At 36.6% G+C, this 25264-nt stretch overlaps 1 pseudogene; it reads left to right on the plus strand.

Annotated features, from left to right (window-relative positions):
• Positions 1-3359: 3359 nt before the first annotated feature.
• LOC105046471 (protein neprosin-like) lies at positions 3360-7430 on the plus strand (annotated as a pseudogene).
• Positions 7431-25264: the final 17834 nt, after the last annotated feature.

Raw genomic sequence — 25264 nt, forward strand, 5'->3', positions numbered from 1 at the left:
ATATTTTATTTTTAAAAAAATAATATTTTATTTTTTAAAAAATAATATTTTATTTTTTAAAAAATAATATTTTATTATTATTATGTTTCTTTCTTCTTCTTTGTGCCCTCACCCCTGGTGCCCGTGGCTCCTCCACCATCGACCTTCACCCCACCACCCCAACCCCTCATGCCCCCCACCCCCAAACCCCCCCCCGGTCCGCACCCCAACACCGGTGGCTTCAGCGTCCCCTCCTCCCGCCCCCCGTGGTTCCCCAACCACATAATCCTCCTCGGGTGCCGGTGGCTTCTGCGGCCCTCCACCCACCCCCTACCCCCCCTAGGGCCCCTACCCTATGTGCCCACGGTTCTCCCATCTCCCGATGTCGAAGTCTTGTGCGGCCCCCTACTCTGCACACTCCCACCTGGGCGATGGCTCCTCCACCATGACGGCCCACAATAATTTTTTTTAAAAAAATTTAATTTAATTATTATATAAAATAGTCCTAATCTTTGAAATATTTACCATACCAGCAATATACACGAATACTTCAGCCAGTTGAAATCCGAATGATCCATGTTTGATCCGACTGTTAGAAATAGATAAATAATAAAGAGACCAAAATACCCTTTGTAGCAGCATAGCAAAATCCTAAATTTTATTATTTGGGATGGTTAAATTAAAAATTTTTCTTTCAGAAAAAATTTTGACTGGGTGTATCTCCTAATCCAAGAAAAATTAGGTAGTATAGCTAAAGGTAAAATGAATATAGAAATCGAGATCTATCTTTCATAAATTTTAGTTTTTTTATATTTATTACTAATAATTATATTTGTTTTGAAAAAATTAAGTTTTATATAGACTAGAAGAGGAATTATACCCATATTATGTAAGAATGAATGCCACCAATGCACATACAAGTTGCATATCTTAGTTTATTATGCATCAATGAAAGTAATGGGGACCTTGATCTTATTTTTGCCAAATGCGCTACTTTTCTTAAATCTTATTAAGAGATTTGAGTTAAGCAGGTTGGGGGAATTGCTTTCTTATCTCTAGCAAGATCAATCTTGGCCTTCTCAACGAAGCTCCTCTTCTCTTCCTTATTTTTTGTTGTACATAAGAGAAAGGGGTTAAAGCCCATGGGTAAGGGTGCCATGTCATCCTTACTTCTTCCTTTTCCTGTAAGTGTGCATCTATCCCATCACGTTGGTCAGGACCCACCCAACAAAACTCGCCTTCCAAACTCATGCAAAGGGTTTCACCAAACCCACTATCTTTCTACACATCTCAAGCTTTTCCCTAGGGAATGATTTTGCCTTCATATCTGACCCATTCTTGCCAACATGAATTTTCTCATGACATAATAACTTAGGGTTACTACCATCAAAATCTAAATATACTTTGAAAGTGCCTTTGAGATATCTGAAAATCTATTTTACAACCTATTAGTGGATGTTGTTTGCCAAGATTAAAGAGGAATTGATTGACAATAGCAACTGTATGAGCAATACTAGGTCTTGTGCAAACTAACTATGGATTTATAAAACACTTTCTTCATATCTTCTTTATCTTTAGCACTCATAGGATATTGCTTGGAGCTTATCTTGAAGTGATCACCTACAAGTAGAGCATACACTAGTGTCAGTTTACTCAAATTAAACCTATCTAATATTTTCTCAGTATATATCTCCTCAGATTAGAGAGCAACAACTTCCTATACTTTCTCTTGTGGGAGATTATCATCCAAAGAATTTAATTTTTGCTGGTCCCAAATTCTCCATTGAAAGAACTTGCTTAATTCTCTTACTAATGTCTTGGTATACAACAACATATCATTCACATAAAGCAAGAGAAAACTAAAATAACTATTAAAAAGTCTCTCGAAAATATGCAATTATCAGAAGCAATTTATTATACCTATGAAAGAATCAAACTTCTTATATCATTATCCAGATTCTTGTACGAGCCTATAAAAACTAATATCGTGCTCTTGAGACTTCATCAGAGAACACCTCATTCAGAAAAGGTAATTGGAATTAACTTAAAGCAATTTTCTTTAAGTAAGATCAGACGAAATTTGTGAAGCGCTGACTATTTAAAAAAAATCATAGTATGGGACGTGTCTCTTTGCATGGTGAGCTTTGTCGTTGCGTTTAGTAGAGGATGTCATATGCTCTAATTCTAGGGCACTGTCTCAGTTGTTACGGTTGGTGGAGGATGCCATATGTTCTAATTCTAAGAGTACCGTGTCTTTGTTGTTACGGTTGGTGGAGGATGTCATACACTAATTCTCTGGAGTACTGTATCTACCGTAGGAAAAATCTTTAAGAAACTTCATCACGTAAGTTGATGGATCATATATTTCTCGTTCCTAACCACCGGCCCGCGAGTGACCAAAAAAGGAAGACTCTCTTCTTTCCCTCCGAAGACTCCGGCTAAGATCGGAGTCCTAGTACCGCCGGACTCTTGCGGAGCCCTCGAGCTGGACTCCTCTATGAGACCTCGCCACCCCTTCATGACTCTCCACCGCCAAGAACAATCCTTCTTTCTCTCTCTTTTTCTCGTTGGAGTTCGACTCCTCCCCACCGGAACTCCGGGATACGACGCTCATGGTAGCCAAAGTAAAGCTTACCCTTATTCTCATTTGCTCTCCCTAGCTTGAACCATTGTTTCCGGCCTTGATTTAGCTGGAAATCAAGTTGAAAACCACCTCCCCTGTTTTTCCGATCACTTTTCTCCTTTTTCCGACGATCGCCACGGCTGTTATTCTTTGTGGAGCCCTCGGCCCAGTTCCCCATGGTCACCTGATGACCAGAGAGTGGAGCGATTTCCGCCGGCGGACGACCAATGCTCAAAGCATAAAGAACTCCCTGTTTTCAGCCCTTTTCATTGTTGTTTTTGCCGGCCGGTCGCCGACGCCCGGTGCTATCAGCCGCTAGGCACCGCTGCATGTCGTCGACCCTCCGGCATTGATCACCACGACCACAGCTGCGTTCCACCTTTCTTCCCCTGTTTTGCCAATGAAGAAAAAAAAAAATAATAATAATAATCCTCATAAGCCACACACTCATCTGACTGAATCTATCATGGGTTAAATATGCATGTTGTTGCTAACATAAATAACGAATTGCTGCGTAACATACGCCAGAAACACACCACTGCTTATAGGTTATGTTGGACTAAACTTCTTTTCATTGTGTTGCTACGAGAATTCATATATTTTAATTAATTGGGAGAATAATTGATGCATGAATGATGATCAGATATGCTGAAAAATCCATGTCCTTTTGGATAAATTGTAACATAAGATACACTTCATTAATATAAGATATACTTTGACAAAAAATTTTGATTTTTATATTGGATGGTATATTTATTTTATTTTCTTTGAAAAAGGGTGAAAAGAAAGGCCAATGGCAGCACATGTTAGCATGAGTCCTGGCTTACCAGCGCTATTGTTGATGTTGACCATTTTATGGTGCGCTGAGACTATGGTGCAGGCCACAACACAGCAATTGAAGGTGCGGCAACTCCTAAAACGATTGAATAAACCTGCCGTCAAAAATATTAAGGTTTGTTATTCTACTATTCTCTTATTTTATTTTTTTACTTTATTTTTTTGACTTTCTAGAGTTAAAAAATATTTTTTGTTCATTTTGAGAGAATTTTCACTAGATTTTTTGAATTATTTTTCAATAAAAAACAATTTTATGAAGTATTTATTTATTTGAAGAAGAATCTTAATTTGGTTAGAATTTTTTAGATTATTTAATTTAATATTAATCTTTTAAAAAGGATTTTGATCTCCCTCTCACACACCTTTTTTTTGTTGGCCTTGTAGATGGTTTGCTTCCTATGTTATCCCTACTTAGCAAAATCCCCTTTAGGAATTGATATATTATTTTTTTTAAAAAAATCTTCTATTAAAATATAGAGACTCATTCCAGCCACAAGTTGTTAGTAGATGAAGTTTATCTTAATTTTGTTAACTTGTTATCTATTTATTATTCTTTAATTAATTTTCGTGTTCCTCTCAGCTCCATTTCATTCTTCCTCTCGATTTGTCCCTGCCCCTACTCTGGTTCAGTATATATAATCTTTTAGGATGCGTGGAAGCAAGAAAAAATTTTTGTACAATGCTTACATAAACCAAGGAATTTTATTATGTTTTTCTTTAAAAAAGATTATCTATCATCTACTTGCAGTTGTGCCATCTAATTAATTTATAGAATTAGAATCGTTCCTCTATGCTTATTTGGGCATTAAAAATTTTTGAGTTGTGCTGTTTGTATAATTTGTTGGCATTTTATTCTGTCACTTTTTTGAAATAAAAATTTAAAAAAATTACAAAAATATCTCTTTAACTTCAACCTAATTTCATTTATACCCTCTACACTTTAAAAAAATATCAAACTAGCTTTCTAGTTATCGATATGTTCTGATGTAGTCTAATCATCTATTTCCATTAATAAAATTTTTTAAAATGATAAAAATATCCATTTCTTTATCTCTTCCCTCCTCTCTTCTCTTTGATTGATCTCCTCCTCTATCGTCGGCATCTATCTTTCTCCCTCTTCCTTTCTCCTGCTCCTCTTTCTTCTCATCCATTTCTCTTCCTCCCTTTCTCCCCTTTTTCTCTCCTCTCCTTTCTCCACCTATTCCTCCATCTCCTCTCCTTCCTTTCTATTCACTTCTCCCCCTTATCCTCCTCCTCCAAGTCGCCCATAAACCATTCTCCTCCACGGTGGCCTCTACCTCCATTCCTTCTTCCCTTTCTCAACTTCTTCCTCCCCATCCTCTTCTCCTCTTTTTTCTCTTCCCCAATCATATTCCTTACCGACGGTCCCTTTCCCCTCCCCCCTTCCTCCTTACTCTCATTCTCCTCCTTATCCTCTTTCTCCTTTAAATTAACCAATCTATAAGCTCTATCTTTTTAGATGGCCTCATCTACATCCGTCTCTTCATATTGGCAAAAAATCTTTTCTTCTCCCCTTCTTTCTCACTCATTTCTTCTCCTCTATTATTGCTCCCTCTATCTCCTTCCCTTTCTCCTTATTCCATTCATTTCCTCATCCTCCAAACCATTTATAAGCCATCTTCTTCATAGCGGCCCCTTCTACTTCTGTCCCTCTCCATTGGCAACTCATTCTTCTTCTCTTCTTCCTCTCCACCCTCTTCTTCTTCTTGTCCTCCTTCTCCTCCTCTAACCCGACATCCCTTCTCCCCTCCTCTCCTTCCTCCTCATCTATTTTTTCTTTACATCTTCTTCCTCCTCCAAGTCCATCCATGAATAAGAGGTATTTTCATTCATTAAGAGAGAAATCTAGTATCATTGATTGAAAAAATAAATGGTTGGATCACATTGAAACATATCAATAAGTAGAAATGTTGATTAGATACTTTTTAAAGCATAGGAATGTAAATGAAATTAAACTAAAGTTGAGGGGTGTTTCTATAATTTTTTTTAAAAATTTTATTCTTTTTGTCATTAATATTGGCTGTGTAGTTATTATTGGCATTTTTCACCGTAACGCTTCTTGATTTGTGGTTTCATTTGTTCCAATATTTGTTTTTCTTTTAAAAAGAGCCTGGATGGAGATATCATAGACTGTGTCCATATCCATCGTCAGCCAGCCTTTGATCATCCTTCACTCAAAAACCATACCGTTCAGGTGTGCTCTTTTTCCTCCTCACTTCCTCTTCTTTTCAAATTCTTCCTCTATCACTTAAGTGTTTGCACCTGGTGGTCTCTTTTCTTTGTCTTTATTTTGTGCAAAATCTTCAGATGAGGCCAAGTATCAGCCTATCAGGCCTATATGATGAGAATGAGGTAGCATCAAAGATGGAAACAAGCTTTATACGTCAGCTTTGGCGTCAAAATGGGTGGTGCCCCGAGAACACCATCCCTATTAAGAGGACCAAGAAAGATGATGTGCTGAGAGCCAGCTCTGTCGAAAGATATGGGACGAAGAGCCATAGGACCATCCCAAATCCCACTTCTTCATATTTGCAAGACATTGTCAAAGGACATGAGGTATATATTTTTGAAAATATATGAAAAGGCGTAGCTTAGGAACAAAGTATCTCTTACTTTTCCATTTCCTTCCCATGCTTCTTCGCCTTTCTTATTTGTGTTTGTTGGTGGGTCTTCTTAAGTAGCATGCGGTTGTTTATGTAAAAGGAGATAGCTACTATGGAACAAAGGCAGCCATGAATGTGTGGAACCCAAAACTGGAATCACCATTTGAGTTCAGTCTGTCTCAGCTTTGGATTGTTGGTGGTCCTGATCAACTTTTAGATACTATCGAAGCTGGCTGGCATGTATGTTATTGTATCAATTTCAAATAAATAGAAAGTAGTTTTAATTGCATGAAATTCTGAAAGTCCTCTCTCCATGCGTTAACTAACTTCTGCTGGTTATTCTTTGTTGTGGAAAAAAAAAACAGGTTTATTCAAATCTGAATGGAGATAATAAAACAAGACTATTTATTTACTGGACTGTAAGTTAATATTCCTTCATGGTCCTCTTGTCCTCCATGTTTGTTTCTATTAGCTTCTCTTTTCCTCATGTTCTCCTACCTTGTCCTCCATGAGTTTTTTTAAATAAAATTATCTTTCCAAATAAAAGGGACCGTTGGATTGTTCATTATTTTGACTTTTTCTGTTATCTTCTAATAAATTATATGAAACAGATGAGGTGTCACAGACATTCTTCATTTCGATAGATGACACGGCAAAAATTATAAAAATTGGTGGCTTCTAATATTTTTCTGTGAAAATTTCAGCAAGATGGTTATCAATCAACAGGCTGCTACAACCTACTCTGCCCTGGGTTCATTCAAGTCAACAAGGAGATAGCATTGGGTGCCGCCTTCAATCCTATTTCTAGCTATGGAGGACGCCAATAAGAAATCTCTATATTAGCCTGGAAGGTCAACACAAAAATTCAAGTGATTTTTACTTCTTGTCCCAACTCCTAAACTCCCAGTGTAGCAAAACTACAATAGTCATATTTAAATACTTTCTCACTAGTCATCTATAAATAACAATAAATATTCATATGGTTTTTATTTTTTGAGCAGGATCCAGGCTCGGGGAATTGGTGGCTGCAGTGTGGGAATCTATCTCCATTGGGCTATTGGCCTTCATCCTTATTCCCTTATTTGACAAATGGTAGCTCCCTAGTAGAATGGGGAGGGGAGATTGTGGACTCAAATTCAAACGGTCCGCACACCTCCACACAGATGGGCAGTGGCCATTTCCCAGAGGAACGTTATGGTAAGGCGAGCTACATCAGAAACATTCAAATAGTTGATCGGTCCAACAAGCTTCATGCTCCTCAAGGGGTTGGCACTTTCATTACAAGACCCAATTGCTATAATATGAAGAGTTACAGCAATGGTTACTTCTACTATGGGGGTCCTGGTAGAAATCCCAATTGTCCATAGAAGGCCTTAACTTTTTGGCTTGTGGGAAAAAACCAACCGTGAAAAAATATTTGAGAAAAAAAAATAACAGTGAACAATAAATGCATAATGAAAATAAATAGTTTTTCTTTTTTATGTGACTGAGCAATAATAGTCAAGCCACACTGAAAAATCAATATGAAAGTAAATTTAATAGTCCACAATTAAGAGAGGCGCAATGAATTTTAATGTGGAAACCCTTCCAATATGGAGGATGAAAATTGCTGGACCTGTTTCAGCAAAATTTCCACTATTGTGAATATAATGGGATTACACAGAGTATTTCTACTAAAGCTAGAGATCAGCACAAAGCAATATCAGGACCTATGGGGTAGAAATTCAAGAATGCACCAACAATATCTCACCAAGCGGGTATGCTAAATCCAAGTAACAAGAGGAGAAATCAATGATCCAAACACTTAAAGTTGAAGAACAAATGCCAAGATTCACCACCTAAAATTTGAGATAAATTAGAGCTAAAATTATCATTTAATCTAGTGAAGTCTCTTATCCAAAAGGATCATCAAGTTCAATGAAGACCACTCTGGTCATTAAGGAAGGGGAGGATAGCATCTAGGAACAAGATATGCTATATTGTAAAGTCAAACTTTATGCCCAATTAAGATGATTTTTTTTTTTTGCTAAATGGCATCTTTTCGAAATGTGTGATTTGGTTAAATTAAATTTTATTGTTTGGGATGGTTAAACTGAAATTTTTTCTTTTGGAAAAAATTTTGATTGAATATATCTCCTAATCCAAGAAGAATTAGGTAGTGTGGTTGAAGGTAAAGTCGATATAGAAATCGAAATCTATCTTTCATAAATTTTAGCTTTTTTATATTTATTTCTACCAATTATATTTGTTTTGAAAAAATTGAGTTTTATATAAACCAGAAGAGGAATTATACCTAGATTGTGTAAGAATGAATGCCACCAATACAAATACAAGTTGTATATCTTAGTTTATTATGGATCAACGAAAGTAAAAGAGACCTTGACCTTATTTTTGGCAAATGCACTACTTTTCTTATATCTTATTAAGAGATTTGAGTTGAGTAAGTTGAGGGAATGGTTTTCTTATCCCTATCAAGTTCCGTCTTGGCCTTCTCAATGAGACTCCTCTTCTCTTCCTTCTTTTTATGTTTTGTCGTGCACAAGAGAAAGGGGTTAAAGCCCATGGGTGAGGGTGCCATGTTATCCTTACTTCTTCCTTTTCCTATAAGTGTGCATCTATCCCATCACATGAATCAGGACCCACCCAACAAAACTCACCTTCCAAACTCAAGCAAAGGGTTTCACCAAACCCACTATCTTTCTACACATCTCAAGCTTTTCCCTAGGGAATGATTTTGCCATCATATCTGACATTATCAGCACGAATTTTCTCATGACATAATAACTTCATCTCCAGAATATCTTGAATTCAATAATATTGCACTTGAATATGCTATCACTTTGAGTGAAAATCTAGATTCTTACTAAGATGAAGGATGCTTTGATTATCATGAAAAACATTCTATTTTTCTTGTTTCAAGCTCAATTCTTAGGAAGTTTTCCATCCAAAATATATCTACACAGACTTCATTTGCTAACATATTCAGGTTCAATTGTAGACAAAACAATACCTTTGTAAGATTGACTACCATAACACTTTTCTCACGGAAAAAGAAATCAAGTACGGTAATAATGTTTTCTTAGAATCAATATCACTAGTCTTGTCAGCGTCATGTATGCATCCAATATAAATTTACCATGATGAAAACAAAAACACCCTAGAAGTATATCTGAGATACATGAGAATCAATTTCACAACTGACCAGTATTCTCTGCTAGTACTAAAGAGGAACTAAATGACAACACCAATTTCATGAGGGATTTTAAGCCTTTTCTCAGCCAAGTGTCCCTATGGAAAAGTTTTGAAGTCCATCATTTTTGTTAGAATGGACCGAGGAACGTAGCAGGGTTGGCATACAATATTTTGGATAGAAGAATTAATTGATTATAGGAAAGTAATTCGACTAGCAAAGAAGAAGGCCTTCCACTTCTAGCCATCAAGTTTCATGCAGATTTTTTCGCTTATAAAATTCAAGTCAGCCACAATTTGCTTCCAGATAAAGGCACTCCAAGTTATGTTTATGTCTAGTTGTCCACCCTCCAACTTTAATATAATTTTTAAATGGTGTGCAAAGGAGCATAATATAGGAAGCTGCATCAAATGTGCTTCTAGTGGGTATATCTGTGGATCTCATTGGGGATATCAACTATATTATTAGTGGCAACGCAAAGCCTTTCATAGTGACATAAATTGTAGGAATTTAGATTTTTTTCTTTTCAACCTGCTGGTCTGATTAACTTGGGTTTTGAGAGCCCAAATTACACTCGGCGCAATAGTAGACTACGTCTTGCATGTGCTTAGGAAAGATTAGGCTGTTTGTTAGCTTCGAACAAGTGGATGGTTCTATTTCCTGAATCAAAGGTGTGTCATGTGGCTCATTACTTGATGCTAAGGATAAGTTCCGTCATATTATTAATCAATTTTGCTTGCAAAAATTTTGATTGCCTTGCAGGAGAATTCAAGAGGTGGTTTGACAAGCTTGGAGATGCTATGGCCATTATTCTCCTTGTGTTTAAGTAGCCTTGATGCCAAAGAATACCAAAGAAGGCCTTAGAAGATGGAACCATCGCCTTGATCGCAACAGTTTCAAGAGGTGAGCAAATCTCAAAACTTGAAATTCATACCAAGGAGGCCTAAAATGGAGGCCTCTATGAACAAGAGTACATGAAGTTATTGAAACTGCTTCAGCTATATGATAAGAATTTATGTATACAGAAAATCTTTTGTAGACAAAAGTCAATAATCCAATGGCCCAAAGAGGGCAATTCGAACACTAAATTTTTCCATTGATCCATTATCTAACAAAAGCAGTCCTCTATGTAAGTTCACATATTACATAATGAATTAAGATGGTTTATATTAAGTTGAGGGATGATTTTTGATTAAAAATTTTGAATGGTTAACTTTTTTTTTTTTTTGGTAATAGAAATAAGATAAAGCTTAAGTTACATCCGGTGTTAGCATAAATCTTACAGAATTACACTCTTTTCTAAATCGGATGATGGCGATTTCACATTGATGATCCAAAAAACTTGTAATAACCCAGATTTTAAAAAAAAAAATCCAAAACCCTTACACGTGCACGTGAAGCTGGGAGAAGGAAGACTCCCATCGGGAGTCTTCCTCTTCTCCGACTTTGGCTAGGAAAAAAATGGTGTTTGGGGCTTTCAAAAATTTGGATTAAATCCCTAAAAATCCATCTATAAAAAGGCTCTTCTCCTCCCTTGAATTTCCTCACAAATTCTTCAAGAAACCGTCAATGATTCCTTGGAAAATTTGCCACCGATTTGGGTCTGTTCATCGAGTTCTTTTCTTGGGATTTTATCGAAGAAATCGTCGGAAATCTCTTATGGCTCCCCTAGACTGTGGTAACTCCTTTCTTTTCCTCCTTTTCTTTCTTTTTGGTCATCCTCTCATCGTCAATCCTCGGATTGGAGCCGACAGTCGTCGGATTTACTTTTGAAACTGGGTAGCCAATGTTTTGTTCTTGATTTCACCTTTTGCCACCGACAACAACCGCCGTTGGGGGCCGTCGTCGGTGCTGTGGTGTTTGCCGCCGCTGGGAGCCACCGTGGGCGGTTGGTCCCGATGGTCTATGGCCATGCATGGGAGAGGGAGAATGGGGCACGATCCCCTATTTGAAGAGAAGAAGGGAAGAAGAGAGTTCTCCTCTCTCTTCTTTGATTTATTAATTAATTTTATTTTGTTGGTCAAATAATTTTTAATTATTTTTTTCTTAGATGGATTATGAAAAATTCTAGAAAAAAAATTTTGAGATCGGGTGTGGATCCTGGTGAAGCCCAATAGAGAATTTTAGATGATTAATTTGATTTATTTGATTTATTTCTAAATATTAATTTGAATATATAGAAGAATAATTTCTCGGACAAGAGGACATCGAGAACGGTTCGATCCAGATTATAAACCTAGTGAGTTTTTCTCTCTATTTTCTCTCTCTACCAGCTTCTCTCTCTACTTTCTCTCTCTAAAATTTTTTTCTTTCTTCATGAATTTCTCTCTCTAGGAGTCTTACAGACTAGTAGAGGGTCCAGGTATTTAAGTAATCCTGATCTTGGTTGATCCTCACAGAGGTCCTGAATTTATGTTATTAGGGTCGTTTATCCGTAATTTCTCTATATATGATTTTTATGTTTAATCTTGATCATGTAGAGATACAATTATTGTACAAGAAGATATCGAACAAAATATCTTGATTTCGAGTTTGTATATTAAGGAGCTCATTGATTTCTGTATTTAGATCGATCACTGTTAGAGGTAAGAATCTCTGTACATGATCATCATTATATATGCTATTTTATTATTGGCCTTTTATCATTGAATTTGTGATTGATAAATTTACTATGTTTGAGACACTATTATTTGCTTATATGATTTTTAAGCATGAGTATGTTATGTCAATATATATGTATCAATGATCGATGGCATGATTATATGGGTATGATATATTTATTTTCATCACACTATAAATTAAAATTAATTAATAAAGTCAACATATTATAATTTTATAAAAAAAGATATGATTTGGATTAGCCTCATCATGTGGAACAGCCTATCAGGAGCTTATGCCTAGGATGGCCGGTTAGGAGCTTATGCCTCTACGCGCTTATACGTGAATCAGCCGGCAAAGAACTCATGCCTAGAACAGTCTGTCAGGAGCTTATGCCTAGGATAGTCCCACAGACTTTCATACGTGAGACAGCCAACCAGGAGCTCATGCCTGAAACAGCTTTGATGGACTTATGAGTGGAAAATTTGATCAAATAGAGAATTGAGACATAATCTTGATTAGTCCAAAGTCGGAAAGAAAGGATTAAGAAAACTGGATATGTGATAAAAGAAACAAATGACAAGACATAAAATTCATACTGAATAAAAGATTTTCATTGGAGATATATGATAACATATCTCTTTTGACAAGATAGATAATTAACATATATTTGGACTGATGTTTGTATTATTCTGGATATTTGATATGAGATTTTATGTTTATTGTTATTTTCAGATTATCTTATTATAATGGTGTGATATATGGGATTCTTACTAGGTTGTAAAGCTTACACCCTTCTATTTCTCTTTTTCTTCTCAGAGTTATAGGATACTCATGATTGACTATGGCATGATTTGGATTTGTGAGTGAGCAGATGAATGATAGAACATTATTGATATCCAGTCGGATGATAAAAGAAAATGAATCTGTAATTGTATAAATTTTGCTCATTGTTATAAAAATAGATCATTATTATTTATAGATATTGAGATATTGTAATAAATTATTTTTGGCCTTGTATATTCATTAGAGCTTGCTCTAAGGAGTGTGCGGCCATCACGTGTCCGATCTGGATATTAGTTCGAGACGTGATAGAGTGGTATCAGAGCGACAAATTATGATCTTAATTGATTGAAGAATATTTAGTAAATCTCAAAAAATTTGATAAATTTAAATCAGAGTGCACAGCGAAAGTATATTGATTTAAGCAAAATATTATGGTAGAGGATTTGAATTTTATTTTCTCAATAAAGAAGGTTATCTGAGAGCACGAAGATAAGATGAAAAGTTTGTACCCTTAAGATTTCGACTTGCAGCACCCTAATTTTAAGGACGAAATTATTTTAAAGAGAGAGAATATAATAACCCAGATTTTTTTAAAAAAAAATTTCAAAACCCTCACACATGCACGTGAGGCTGGGAGAGGGAGTCGGGAGTCTTCCTCTTCTCCAACTTTGGCTGGAAAAAAAATGGTGTTTGGGGCTTTCAAAATCTTAGATTAAATCCCTAAAAATCCATCTATAAAAAGGCTCTTCTCCTCCCTTGAATTTCCTCGCAAATTTCTTAAGAAATCATCAACTATTCCTTGAAAAATTTGCCACCAATTTGGGTCTATTCATCGAGTTCTTTTCTTGGGATTTCACCGAAGAGATCGTCGAAAATCTCCTATGGCTCCCTTGGACCGTGGTAACTCCTTTTCTTTCCTCCTTTTCTTTCTTTTCCGATCATCCTCTTGTCATCAATCCTCGGATTAAAGCTGGCAGGCACCAGATTTACTTTTGAAATAGGGCAACCTATGTTTTGTTTTGGATTTTATCTTTCACCGTCGACAACAACTGCCATTGGGGGCCGTCACTGGTGCCGTGATGTTCGCCGTCACTAGGAGCCACTGTGGGTGGTTGGTCCCGGTTGTCTATGGGCATGCATGGGAGAGGGAGAACCGGGCATGATCCCCTGTTTGAAGAGAAGGGGAGAAGAGAGTTCTTCTCTCTCTTCTTTGGTTTATTAATTAATTTTATTTAGTTGGTCAAATAATTTTTAATTATTTTTCTCTTAGATGGATTATGAAAAATTCTAGAAGAAAGATTTTGAGATCGGGTGTGGACCCTGCTGAATCCCAATAGAGAATTCTAGATGATTAATTTGATTTATTTCTAAATATTAATTTGAATATATAGGAGAATAAATTTTCAGACAAAAGGACATCAAGAAAGGTTCGATCCAAATTATAAACCTAGTGAGTTTCTCTCTCTATTTTCTCCCTCTACCAGCTTCTCTCTCTAGTTTTTCTCTCTAATTTTTTTATCTTTCTTCTTGAATTTCTCTCTCTAGGAGTCTTACAGACCAGTGGAGGGTTTAGGTATTTAAGTAATCCTGATCTTGGTTGATCCTCAAAGAAGTTTTGGATTTATGTAATTATTAGGATCGTTTATCCATAATTTTTCTATATATGATTTTTATGTTTAACGCTGATCATGTAGAGATACAATTATTGTACAAGAAGATATTGATCAAAATATCTTGATTTTGAGTTCATAGATTGAGGAGCTCATCGATTTCTATATTTAAATCGATCACTGATAGAGGTAAGAATCTCTGTATATAATCATCATTATATATGTTATTTTATCATTGATCTTGTATCGTTGATTTTGCATTGTTGAATTTATGATTGATGAATTTGCTATGTTTGAGACATCATTATTTGCTTATATGATTTTTAAACACGAGTATATTATATCAATATATATATATCAGTGATTGATGGCATGATTATATGGGTATGATATATTTATCTTGATCATACTATAAATTAAAATTAATTAATAAAATCAATATAATATAATTTTATGAAAAAAATGATTTGGACTAGCCTCATCATGTGGAATAGCTCGTCAGGAGCTTATGCTTGGGACAGTCTGCTAGAAGCTTATGCCTGGGACAGTCTCTACAGACTTATACATGGATCAGCCGATCAGAAGCTTATACCTGGGATAGTCTGTCAGGAGCTTATGTTTGGGACAATCCCCATAGACTTTCATATGTGGGACAGTCAGCTAGGAGCTCATGCTTAGGACAGTCTTGATGGGCTTATGAGTGAAAAATTTGATGAGATAAAGAATTGAGGCATGATCTTGATTAGTCCAAAGTCAGAAAGAAAGAAATAAGAAAAATGAATATGTGATAAGAGAAACAGATGATAAGACATGAAATTCATACTAAATAAAAGGCTTTCACTGGTGATATATGATAACACATCTCTTTTGATAAGATAGATAATTGACATATGTTTATACGGATGTTTGTATTATTTTAAATATTTAATATAAAATTTTATATTTATTATTATTTTTAAATTATATTATTATAATGGTGTGATATGTGGGATTTTTACTGGGCTATAAAGCTCACATCCCTCCATTTTTTTTTCAGAGTTATAGGACACTTATGATTGGTTATGGTTTGGATTTGCGAGTGAGCGGATGAATAGATAGAGCATTATTGATATCCAATCGGATGATAGAAGGAATTGAATCTATAATTATATAAATTTTGCTTATTATTATGAAAATAGATCATTATTATTTATAGATATTGAGATATTGTAATGAATTATTTTTTACCTTGCATATTCTTTGAGGCTTACCCTAAGGAGTGTGCGGCCATCACGTATCCAATCCGGATGTTGAGTTCAGGATGTGACAAAACTAAAAATGATCTATCATTTTGAAATTATTTATCTACAAGAAATCATATGATTTATCGTATGATTTAGAGACTTTTAGCATATACAAATCAAATGGTCAAACATTAAACACTTTAAATGATTTGAAATAATTGATGATTACTAGATGCACATAATAGGTATCTCTGAATCACATGATTTTTGATATGTAGCAGTAGGTGATGGATCATTTCTAGCAACTCAAATCATCAACCAATTCAAAAAGGATATAACTCTATAAGAGTTACATCAAGTGTACCCTACCCCTTACCCATTCAAATAGTCAAGAATTACAAAATGATAAATTAAACATATAAGGCTAGGTCCATCATGGACATCTCTTTATAAAATATATCAAATTACAAGTCAAAAGGATATCAGCTAAGAAATGTTGACCTGGAGATAAATATGATTCTAAGGTTCCTGATCCACAATATAGCATCTTGTCATATATAGATCAAAATCTTTTATCTATTGTTGCAGTCAATCCTCTGATGTGCCCATCGTCAGAGTAAAGCACCTGTAAAATGAAGTCCACACTGACTGAAATTGTGTCCGGTGGGGATCCTCTGATACTTAAGTCAGTGGAGAGTGGTGAGCAGCAGATGAGTATTTAGAGAGATAGAGTTTTAGTTCTAAAAAGTCCTTACCAAATACTGTTCATTTACCTCCTTTTATAGGTAAATAGTTGGTAACCATTTATAACGGTTAAATACGTAGATCCCGCTTATCTCAATATTATGTGATCATGGGGTGAGTGGTTATATCCATCACTGATCATGTTTTGGTCATTATGCGCTTTCTGCACTAGTGATTTCTGGTAAGCCGGCTCTATGTCGATAATTAGAATATGTGATTTCTGACAGTTGTGAAAGTCCGAATGACCATCGATCGACGACTCTGATATATCGATGATTATCAGTCTGAAATTAATCGAGTCATCATAGTTGAAGTTTGTTAAAGATGGTTGAGGATAGCCGACTGTTGGTCGGCTAGCTAATTGATAGTCAGAAACAGAGAGTTGGCTAAATTGCCCCAACAGTTGCCCCCCACTCTCAAGTCCAAGGTAGTCTGATATGTGAATTGGCATGTGGTTTGACACATTTGATAAAGGGAGTTGCCATGTGTTGTCTCGAGTCTCGAATCGACTATAGACATTAATGATTTTTTTTGAAAAATAAAGAATCTCCAATCATTTTGTCATTCCGAACGATTTAATTCTGACTAGTCAATTTTGACCACGTATTCAAATATCATTGGCCCTGTGTTGTTCACACGGATAATGATGAGGTGGCATGATCTGAAGGTAGATATTTCGAACCATCTGATCAATAATCAATTTTAATGTTGCCACATATCGAAATTTGAAAAAGTCCTAATTTGAATGACTTCATCCAGATCGTTGAAGGGTCCTATATACATATATTGTCACTTTCATTTGAACTTTCTGCTTTTACATTCATCATTTTTCTTTTGTAGCAGAGAGTCCCGTCTTAGGTGCTGAGAACTTTCAAAGTTTCTCTGTTCTTCACATCATTCCCTAGCTCCAAGTCAAGTTTTCATTCCTTCCTCTTAGGTTTTTCTCTTTTCTTCTAGATTCTGTCATTTTCAATGGCAAGTAGGGGTAAGAAATTGAAGGCTTCATCTTCTCGAGATGGTCAGAGAATTCGATCGATGATTCTCCTTCGGATCTAGAGATAGAAGTTTTCTCCTTATCTGGATCCAATGTTGATCGGCTCCAAAAACAGTATCATATCCTGAAGCAATTTTAGCTTTTTGCTCCTGATTCGGATGGTCGGATGAACTCTCCTCCTCCAGTTTAGGTTGTATTTTATGTAGAAGACCTTTGGATCGATCTTCGATTTTCAATTTCGGAGTTCGTCTGGAATCTTCTTGACCATTACCATCTTTGCCCTGCTCAATTAGCTCTAAATTTCATTCAGCTAATTATCAGCTTTGCTCTATTGTATTGTCTTATTCCGACCAACCCTCATCCTTCTCTTTTCTGAGCTTTCTTCATCCTTCATCGTCACCCTAAAGCCAAAGATTGGATTGATAGTTTTTCAAGCCGAGGAAGGGTCTTTCTTTTATTTTCGATCTTCTATCATCCATTCATAGGTGGAAGAATCATTTTTTTTATTTTTTCTTCATCTGCTTGGGGCTTTCCTTCATCCTGGGGTGATCCGAGAACCAGCCCCAATGAACATAGTCGGGTCGACATCATTGATCGGGAGGATTTTTTCTGACTTAAAGATATGAAAGTCCCAGCACAGCAAGAGATGATGACAGAGCATGCTCTCTATGATGCCGGACTTAGTTCGGTAACTTCTTTAGGTATAGCATAATCAGTCGATTGCTTTGTTTTTCATTTGCTTCTGAATTTTATACTATCTTTGATTGTAGCTATGTGATCAATGGCATGCATCTCAACTACCGACATCCATCTTTATGCTGCTAAGAAGAGAGTAGTGACCGATGCTGGACCATCCCGAATGACAAAGAAAAGTCGGGTTGACTCTAGGTCGGCACCGATGAGGGAGTCCGATGTTCCATCGATGATAGCTCCCGACGTCGAGCCGATTATAATGTTGTCGGCTCCAACAATGCTTCCTCCAATTGAAGTACTATCGGCTAGAGTTGAGACGACAAGAGACGAAGATGCCGCACCAAAACCATCAGTAGCTCCATCAGTGGGGGTTCGGGCCAAATCTGCAGTCGTGGTCAAATCTAAACTATCTATTGCTGCGCAAGCAATACCTCAAGTGATGCGGTCTTGGGTGCAGTCAAGCACCGACTTTATGGCGATTTCGAGCAAACGACCACCGATTGAGGAGCGAGGAAAGGCGCCGGCTACTTCTGCCGACAATGGATCATTGATGGGTCTGCTCACGCTCTTCAATGTCTAAATTTTGATCGATGAGTCAGCTTTGGCCAATCTGACATTAGCCAAACGGCTTATCGAGGCAGCTCTTCTCCCAACTGATCGGGAGAGTAGGAAAGATCAGACAGTGTCTAAAATATTTTCTTCTTCTTATTTGATGATGCTTGGGGTAAGTTGATGATATTTCTCTCTCTCTCTCTCTTTTTGACCTGACTTGACTTGTCCTTTCTTTTCAGCTGGCGCATGACATGCATGCTCTAGAGAGTGGGTATCAAAAAATCATGGAGCTTTGTCAGGCTTGGTCGAACAGGGTTGCGATCGCCAACGTCGAGAAAGCTGTTGTCGTCCAGCAGCTTCAGGCGACAACTGAACGGAAGAAGAAGCTCCAGGAAGAGATCTCCCATGCGATGGTCGAGCTACAGTCCGTCAGAGCCAAATTAAGATCGGCTCAACAGAGTATCGCATCCTTGAAATCCCAAATCAAGAGCAAGAAGCATTTAATCAATCGGCTTCGAAGAGAAAGGGATGGATGCATAGAAGAGCTTGAGGCAGAGCGCGAGAGGCATCGGGCCACCATAAAAAGGTTGGCATCGGCCGATGCAGAGTCGATCTCCACCAAGAAAGAAGCTGGATCGATGATAGGTGCTCTGAATCTGACCATCAAGAATTTTAGAGAATCACAGGAATACAAAGATAAAATTTTTGAGGATGGATTCACCTCCTACTGTGTCAGATATGAAGATAGCAGAGATATAGTTAGAAAATTATATCCAAACTTGAATTTAAGCAGCATCATCCCTCCTAGTTTGGGAGAAGAGGCTACTGAGGAGACCACCGCATCGAATAAAAAAGATGCACCGACTATACCAGAACCTCCTCCAACCACCGAAGTTGTATCGAAGCAAGGTAAAGAAGCTGATTGGTGACCGATGTAATATCTTTCTTTCTTTTTTGTAATTGGACAATAGTCCAATTTTGTAATCAGACTTTGAGTCTAATTTTATAATCTCTTCTTCAATGAATAAAAAAAAATTTTCTAAGTATGGAATCCCTTTTTAAACTTATACTATCAATATCGTTGAATAACTATCAGATTATCGATAATCTATCGATGAATTGAATATCGATCAATAATTATAGTAGAGTTTGTTCGCTAGTCAGACATCAGCCGACTTAGTTTATAGATTTTTTTTTTAAATATTGATAAATGGTGACAAGCTGAATATCCTTCGACTAACCATGATCAAATCGGTATATTTTTTATTCGATCGGAATCGAGTCGGCATAATATTTCACTTACTTAAGACTAGGTCGGCATGAGTAGTCATTTGACTTGAATAGGTTTTTACAGTAAGAAATCGAGATATAGTCGGTATGAACTGATCAATTATTTGTTGATGCTGTTATTTGATTTTAGTCAATTTTTATAGTGAAAAATTGAGATACAGTCAGTAAAAATTGATTGATTATTTATCGATCTGATACCATTTTATAGATAACTTATAGATGATTGAAGATTTCAAGATTCTAAATCCTAATGTTTCATTCTGAATATCGTATATGTGAATAATTTTATTGATAGTACATCTTCAAATTATCGACATTCCAAGTCGAGGAATAGTCATTCCATCGAGAGTTTCTAGCCAATATGCATCCGAACGAAGTGTCTCGATTACCTTGTAAGGTCCTTCTCAATTTGGACATAATTTTTCTTAGCTGGAGGTTTTGAAACTTCTACTTTTCTTAGGATCAAGTCTCCTGAATGAAGGACCTTCGGGTTGACTTTTGTCTTATAATATCGGGCTACTCTTTGTCGATATGCTACCATTCGAACTTGAGTTTGTTGTCAAATTTTTGAAAGTAAGTCTAGATCGGCTCTCCGACATTCAGAATTGCTCGACTCGTAGTGATGGTAATCCAATCTCAAGTAGAATCATCACCTCAGTTTTATAAGCTAGATTGAATGGTGATTCTTCTATCGGTATACGAGGAGTTATCTAATATGCTCATAAGATCGAATATAATTCTTCCACCCAAAGGCCTTTAGCTTCATTCAATCTGATCATGAGACCATGTAGAATTATTTGATTTGTTACCTCCACCTCACTATTGAATTGTGGATGACCGATCGAAGTGAGTTTGTCTATAATTTTGTACAAAACTCTTTAAAATTTTGATTATCAAATTATCAACCGTTATTAGTGATGATGGTGTATGGTAGATTGAATCTACATATGATTAATTTCTGAATGAAATCTTCCATCTTACTTTTAGTAATTTGTACCAAAAGTTCAGCTTCCATCTATCTGATGAAGCAATCAATGGCAACCACTATAAATTTTTTCTGACCAAATGTCAGAGGAAAAGGACCAAATATGTCGATTTCTCATTGTACGAAGGGCCATGGTGCAATAATTGATGTCAGCTGGCTGGTCGGTTGATATTGTATGTTAGCATATTTCTGACATGGTTCACATCTTCAGATAAATTCAGCTGTATTTTTCTTCATGATGGGCCAATAATATCTTTGCCGCAAGACTTTATAAGTCAATAATTTGCCTCCCAAGTGTTTTCTACAAATTTCTTTATGAACTTCTTAGAGTGCATAATCGGCATCCGTTGGTCTCAAGCATTTTAGTAAGAAAAGAGAGAATGACCTTTTATAAAATTATCCATTCATCAAAATATATTGTGAGGCCATCCATCATAGTTGCTTGGCTTCTGAAAGATCTACAGGTAAAGTTCCATCAGTCAAGTACTGGATGATTGGATCCATCCAGCTCGGTTCGTCATTGATTTGTAGTACTTCTTCGACTTTGTCAATATTCGGTTGTTCAAGATATTCGATGAATGTCCGATCAAGTAAGTTGAAAGAAGTAGTTGTGAGTCAAGAAAGTACATCAGCTTGAGTATTTTCTACTCTTGGAATGTGAGAGATCTCAAAGTATTTTAAAGTCGATGCAAGATCTTTCATTTTTTAAAGATACTTCATCATAACGGGATCTCCGACTTCAAACTCGCCCTTAACTTGTCCAGTAATCAAGTATAAGTCGGTAAAGACCTTTAAGTTGTTATTGTCAAGTTCTTTGGCAATCTTCAAGCCGGCTAAAAGGACTTTATATTCGGCTTGATTATTTGAGATTTTAAAATTAAATCAAAAGGCATATTCGATTATGATCCCTTTGGAGTTGGTGAGGATGAGACTGGCTCCACTTTCTTTTACGTTGGATGCTCCATTAGTATGTAGCACCCACATCGATGCTAAGTCGATCTCAAAAATTTCAACTTGCTTTGATTTGTCATCAAGTTTATTCTTAGGATTATCATCGAATATGATGCACTCGATGATAAAATCGATCAAAACTTATGCCTTCATTAACGGTCGTGGGCGATATTGAATATCAAACTCATTGAGTTTTATTGCTCATTTTATCTTTCGATCTGAAGTATTAGGTCGGTATAGAATTATCTTCAACGGTTGATCTGTCAGGACAACTATTAGATGCGCCTGAAAGTATGGATGAAGTCACTGTGATGATATGATCAAAGCATAGATCATCTTTTCTGCTCTTGAATATCTTATTTCAGCATTATGAAGTACTTTACTGGTGAATAAATCGATCGTTGAATTCGATTTTCATCTTCCTAGACGAGTACTAAACTAACTGTCTCCATCGAAGTCGCCAGATAGAGATATAATATTTCTTCCACCTTTGATTTTGTGAGTAATGGTGGAGATGTCAAATAACTTTTCAGATCTTCGAAGGATTGTCAGTACTCATCTGACCATGAAATATCTTTTGCTTGTCGTAAGGTCTTGAAGAAAGGTAGACATTTTTCTGTTGACCTTAAGATGAATTGGCTGAGTACGACGATCCTTTCATTAAGTTGTTGTATCTTTTTGTTGGAGCTTGGATGCTTCATATTGATGATAGCCTTTATTTTCTCAAAATTAGCTTCAATTCTTCATTGTGAGATGAGAAATTCGAAATTTTTTTTGAAAGTTATCCCAAATGTATACTTAGTCAGATTTAATTTCATCTAATTCATCAAAGTATGTCGAAAGCTTCTTCCAAGTCCCAAACATGATCAGAGGTTTGAGAACTTTTTACTAATATATCATCAACATAGACTTTCATGTTTTATCCGATTTGTACCTTGAATATTTTGTTGACTAACCATTGATAAGTAGCTTCGGTATTCTTTAAACCGAATGGTATTACTTTGTAACAATAGATATCTTTATCGATTATGAAGACAGTATGCTTCTCATCTTCAGATGTCATCTGAATCTAATTGTAGCCCGCGAAGGAATTCATAAAGCTCAGAAGTCGATATTTCGAAGTCGCATCAACTAGCTGATCGATCTTTAATAAAAAAAAATTATCCTTCAGATAAGTTTTATTTAAATTTGTATAGTCGATGTAGATTCTTCATTTTCTATTGACTTTTCTCACCATCACTACATTGACGAGCCAATCGGGATAATTAGCTTCTCTAATGAAGCCAGCCGCAAAGAGCTTGTCAATTTCTTCATCGAGACCTTTTATCTTTCAGGAGTAAAAGATCTTTTCTTCTATCTCACCGGCTTGACTTTAGGATTAATGTTCAGCCGATGAGTTATTACTTTCGAAAGAATTTGTGGCATGTCGGTCGCCGATCAAGTAAAAATATCGATATTTGCTCTTAGTAGATTCACTAGCTATTGTCGTTCTGGATCAGACAATTACGATCCAATTTGGATCATCTTTTCAAGATTTTTTTAATGGGATAGAAACCAGTTGTTCAGCTGGTTCACCCCTTTCTTCATTTTTTTTATTCAATTTATCGACAGACAAAATGTCTTCAGATTAGTTATTCTTTGTAGAGACTATGAAACAATATCGAGCAAGTTGTTGATCTCCATGCATTTCTTCGACTTCATTTCTTGTTAAGAATCAAACCAATAAGTGATATATCGAAACTATCACCCTTAAGGCATTGAGTCCTGATCGTCCAAGTATGGCATTGTAAGCCGAAGAAACTCAGACGACTGTGAATGTCAAGAGGATGATATTTTATTATGGATCTGTTTTCGTGATTAGTAGGAGAGTAATTTTTTCTTTCACGATTACTGCATCTCTAGTAAAACTGACTAATGACATTGAGACTCTTCGGAGTCGGTCAGTCAGTAGTCGCATTCGAGAGAAAGTCGAGTAAAAGAGAACATCGATGGAATTTTCATTATTGACTAAATTTTTTTTTACATTATAGTTTGCTATTATCGTCGAGATGATGACAGCATCATCATGAAAAGTTTGTATTCTTCAAACATCATCTTCTAAAAAAAAGATTACATTATCAAATCGTCGTTTCTTTGTCGACTCTTCTTCGAAAGTTGCCCCTAATCTTTCGATCGTCCAGAGATCATGTTGATCACTCCCGCCATTGGCTGATTATTGATCGTTTTCTCAACTTGTGGCTGAGGCTATTGGTCGGTGGGAGGTTGAGTCAGACGGTCTCGTCAAAATTTTTCGAGGTAGCCATGTTGGATCAGGGCTTCTATTTTATCCCTGAGTTGAATGCATTGTTCGATATCGTAACTGTGATCATGATGAAACTGATAATACTTCTTCTTGTCGTGACTCCTCGATGATGCTTTCATCGATGGAGAATGTCGAAGATACTCCTCTCCTTCGATCTCCATTAAGATCTACGCATGAGGAGCAGAAAGAGGAGTATGGAAGTCATACTTGCTGTCATAATTATTCGACTTTGGACTTCATCGATGGGGTGAGCTCCTTTACTGATTGTTGACCGACTTGGCTCGATCAGAGCTCCACCTTTCTTTTGTTTTTTTTTTTGACCTTTTTCTTCTGTTTGATGCTGATCAGAAGCGCCTTCATCCGTGCGAATATACTTGTATGCACACTCCAAGAGTTCAGCATAGGTCCGAGAGAGAGTCTTATCCAGAGAGTAGATGAATCTAGATCCCATTAGACCTCTATTCATGATCGAGATAGCCATATCTTCATTGAGATCTCTAACCTCAAGCGTGGCTGTATTGAAGCGAGCCACGAAATCTCTCAATATTTCTATCTCATTTTGCTTGATAGAGAAGAGATTATCCAATATTCATGGCACCTTTCAGCTAGTACTGAAAGTGGGTCATGAAGGAATGCTCGAGCTGCTCGAAAGAGTTTATGCTCTCCGACTGAAGTCCAGAATATCAGACCCGAGCAACTTTCTGAATAGTTGTCGAAAAGCCAATACATAGGAGGACGTCGGTCATCTTTTGGATCATTATGAGAGCTTTGTAACTCTCTAAATGATCAATTGGGTCGGTGGAGTCGTCATATGGCTCCATTTATAGCATCTTGAATCGAGATGGGATCGGCTTATCCAAGATACACTGAGAGAGAGGTTATACAGTGGGAAAGTCGTAGTCGTTGAAAAACTTCCGACCTTCCACTTGAAGTCGGACAAGTTGGTGATCGATCTCTTTGAACTTGCATTCGTAGTCGTCGAGCCGTCGTTGCTAAAAAAATCTAAGGGTAGAATCTCCTGAAGAACTTGAAGATTGAAAAGTAGAAGGTACACATGGCTTTTTTCTCTTCTTGATACTATGTACGCGGGAAGGAGAGGAAGATCACAGTGAATGATGAATGGCATGATCAGAATGTCGAGAAAGCTGTTGCTCAACTCGATGAGAGCATCGAGACGGTGGTCGTTCTGAAGATAAAGAGGGTGAGTGTCGTGGAGGACGGTGGCTGTGCCTAGATGGCACTGAATGAGCCACTGGCTCTCCAGTCAGTGGTTGCTGCTGTTG

The sequence above is a fragment of the Elaeis guineensis genome, chromosome 6, assembly GCF_000442705.2.
Source record: "Elaeis guineensis isolate ETL-2024a chromosome 6, EG11, whole genome shotgun sequence".
Lineage (NCBI taxonomy): Eukaryota > Viridiplantae > Streptophyta > Magnoliopsida > Arecales > Arecaceae > Elaeis > Elaeis guineensis.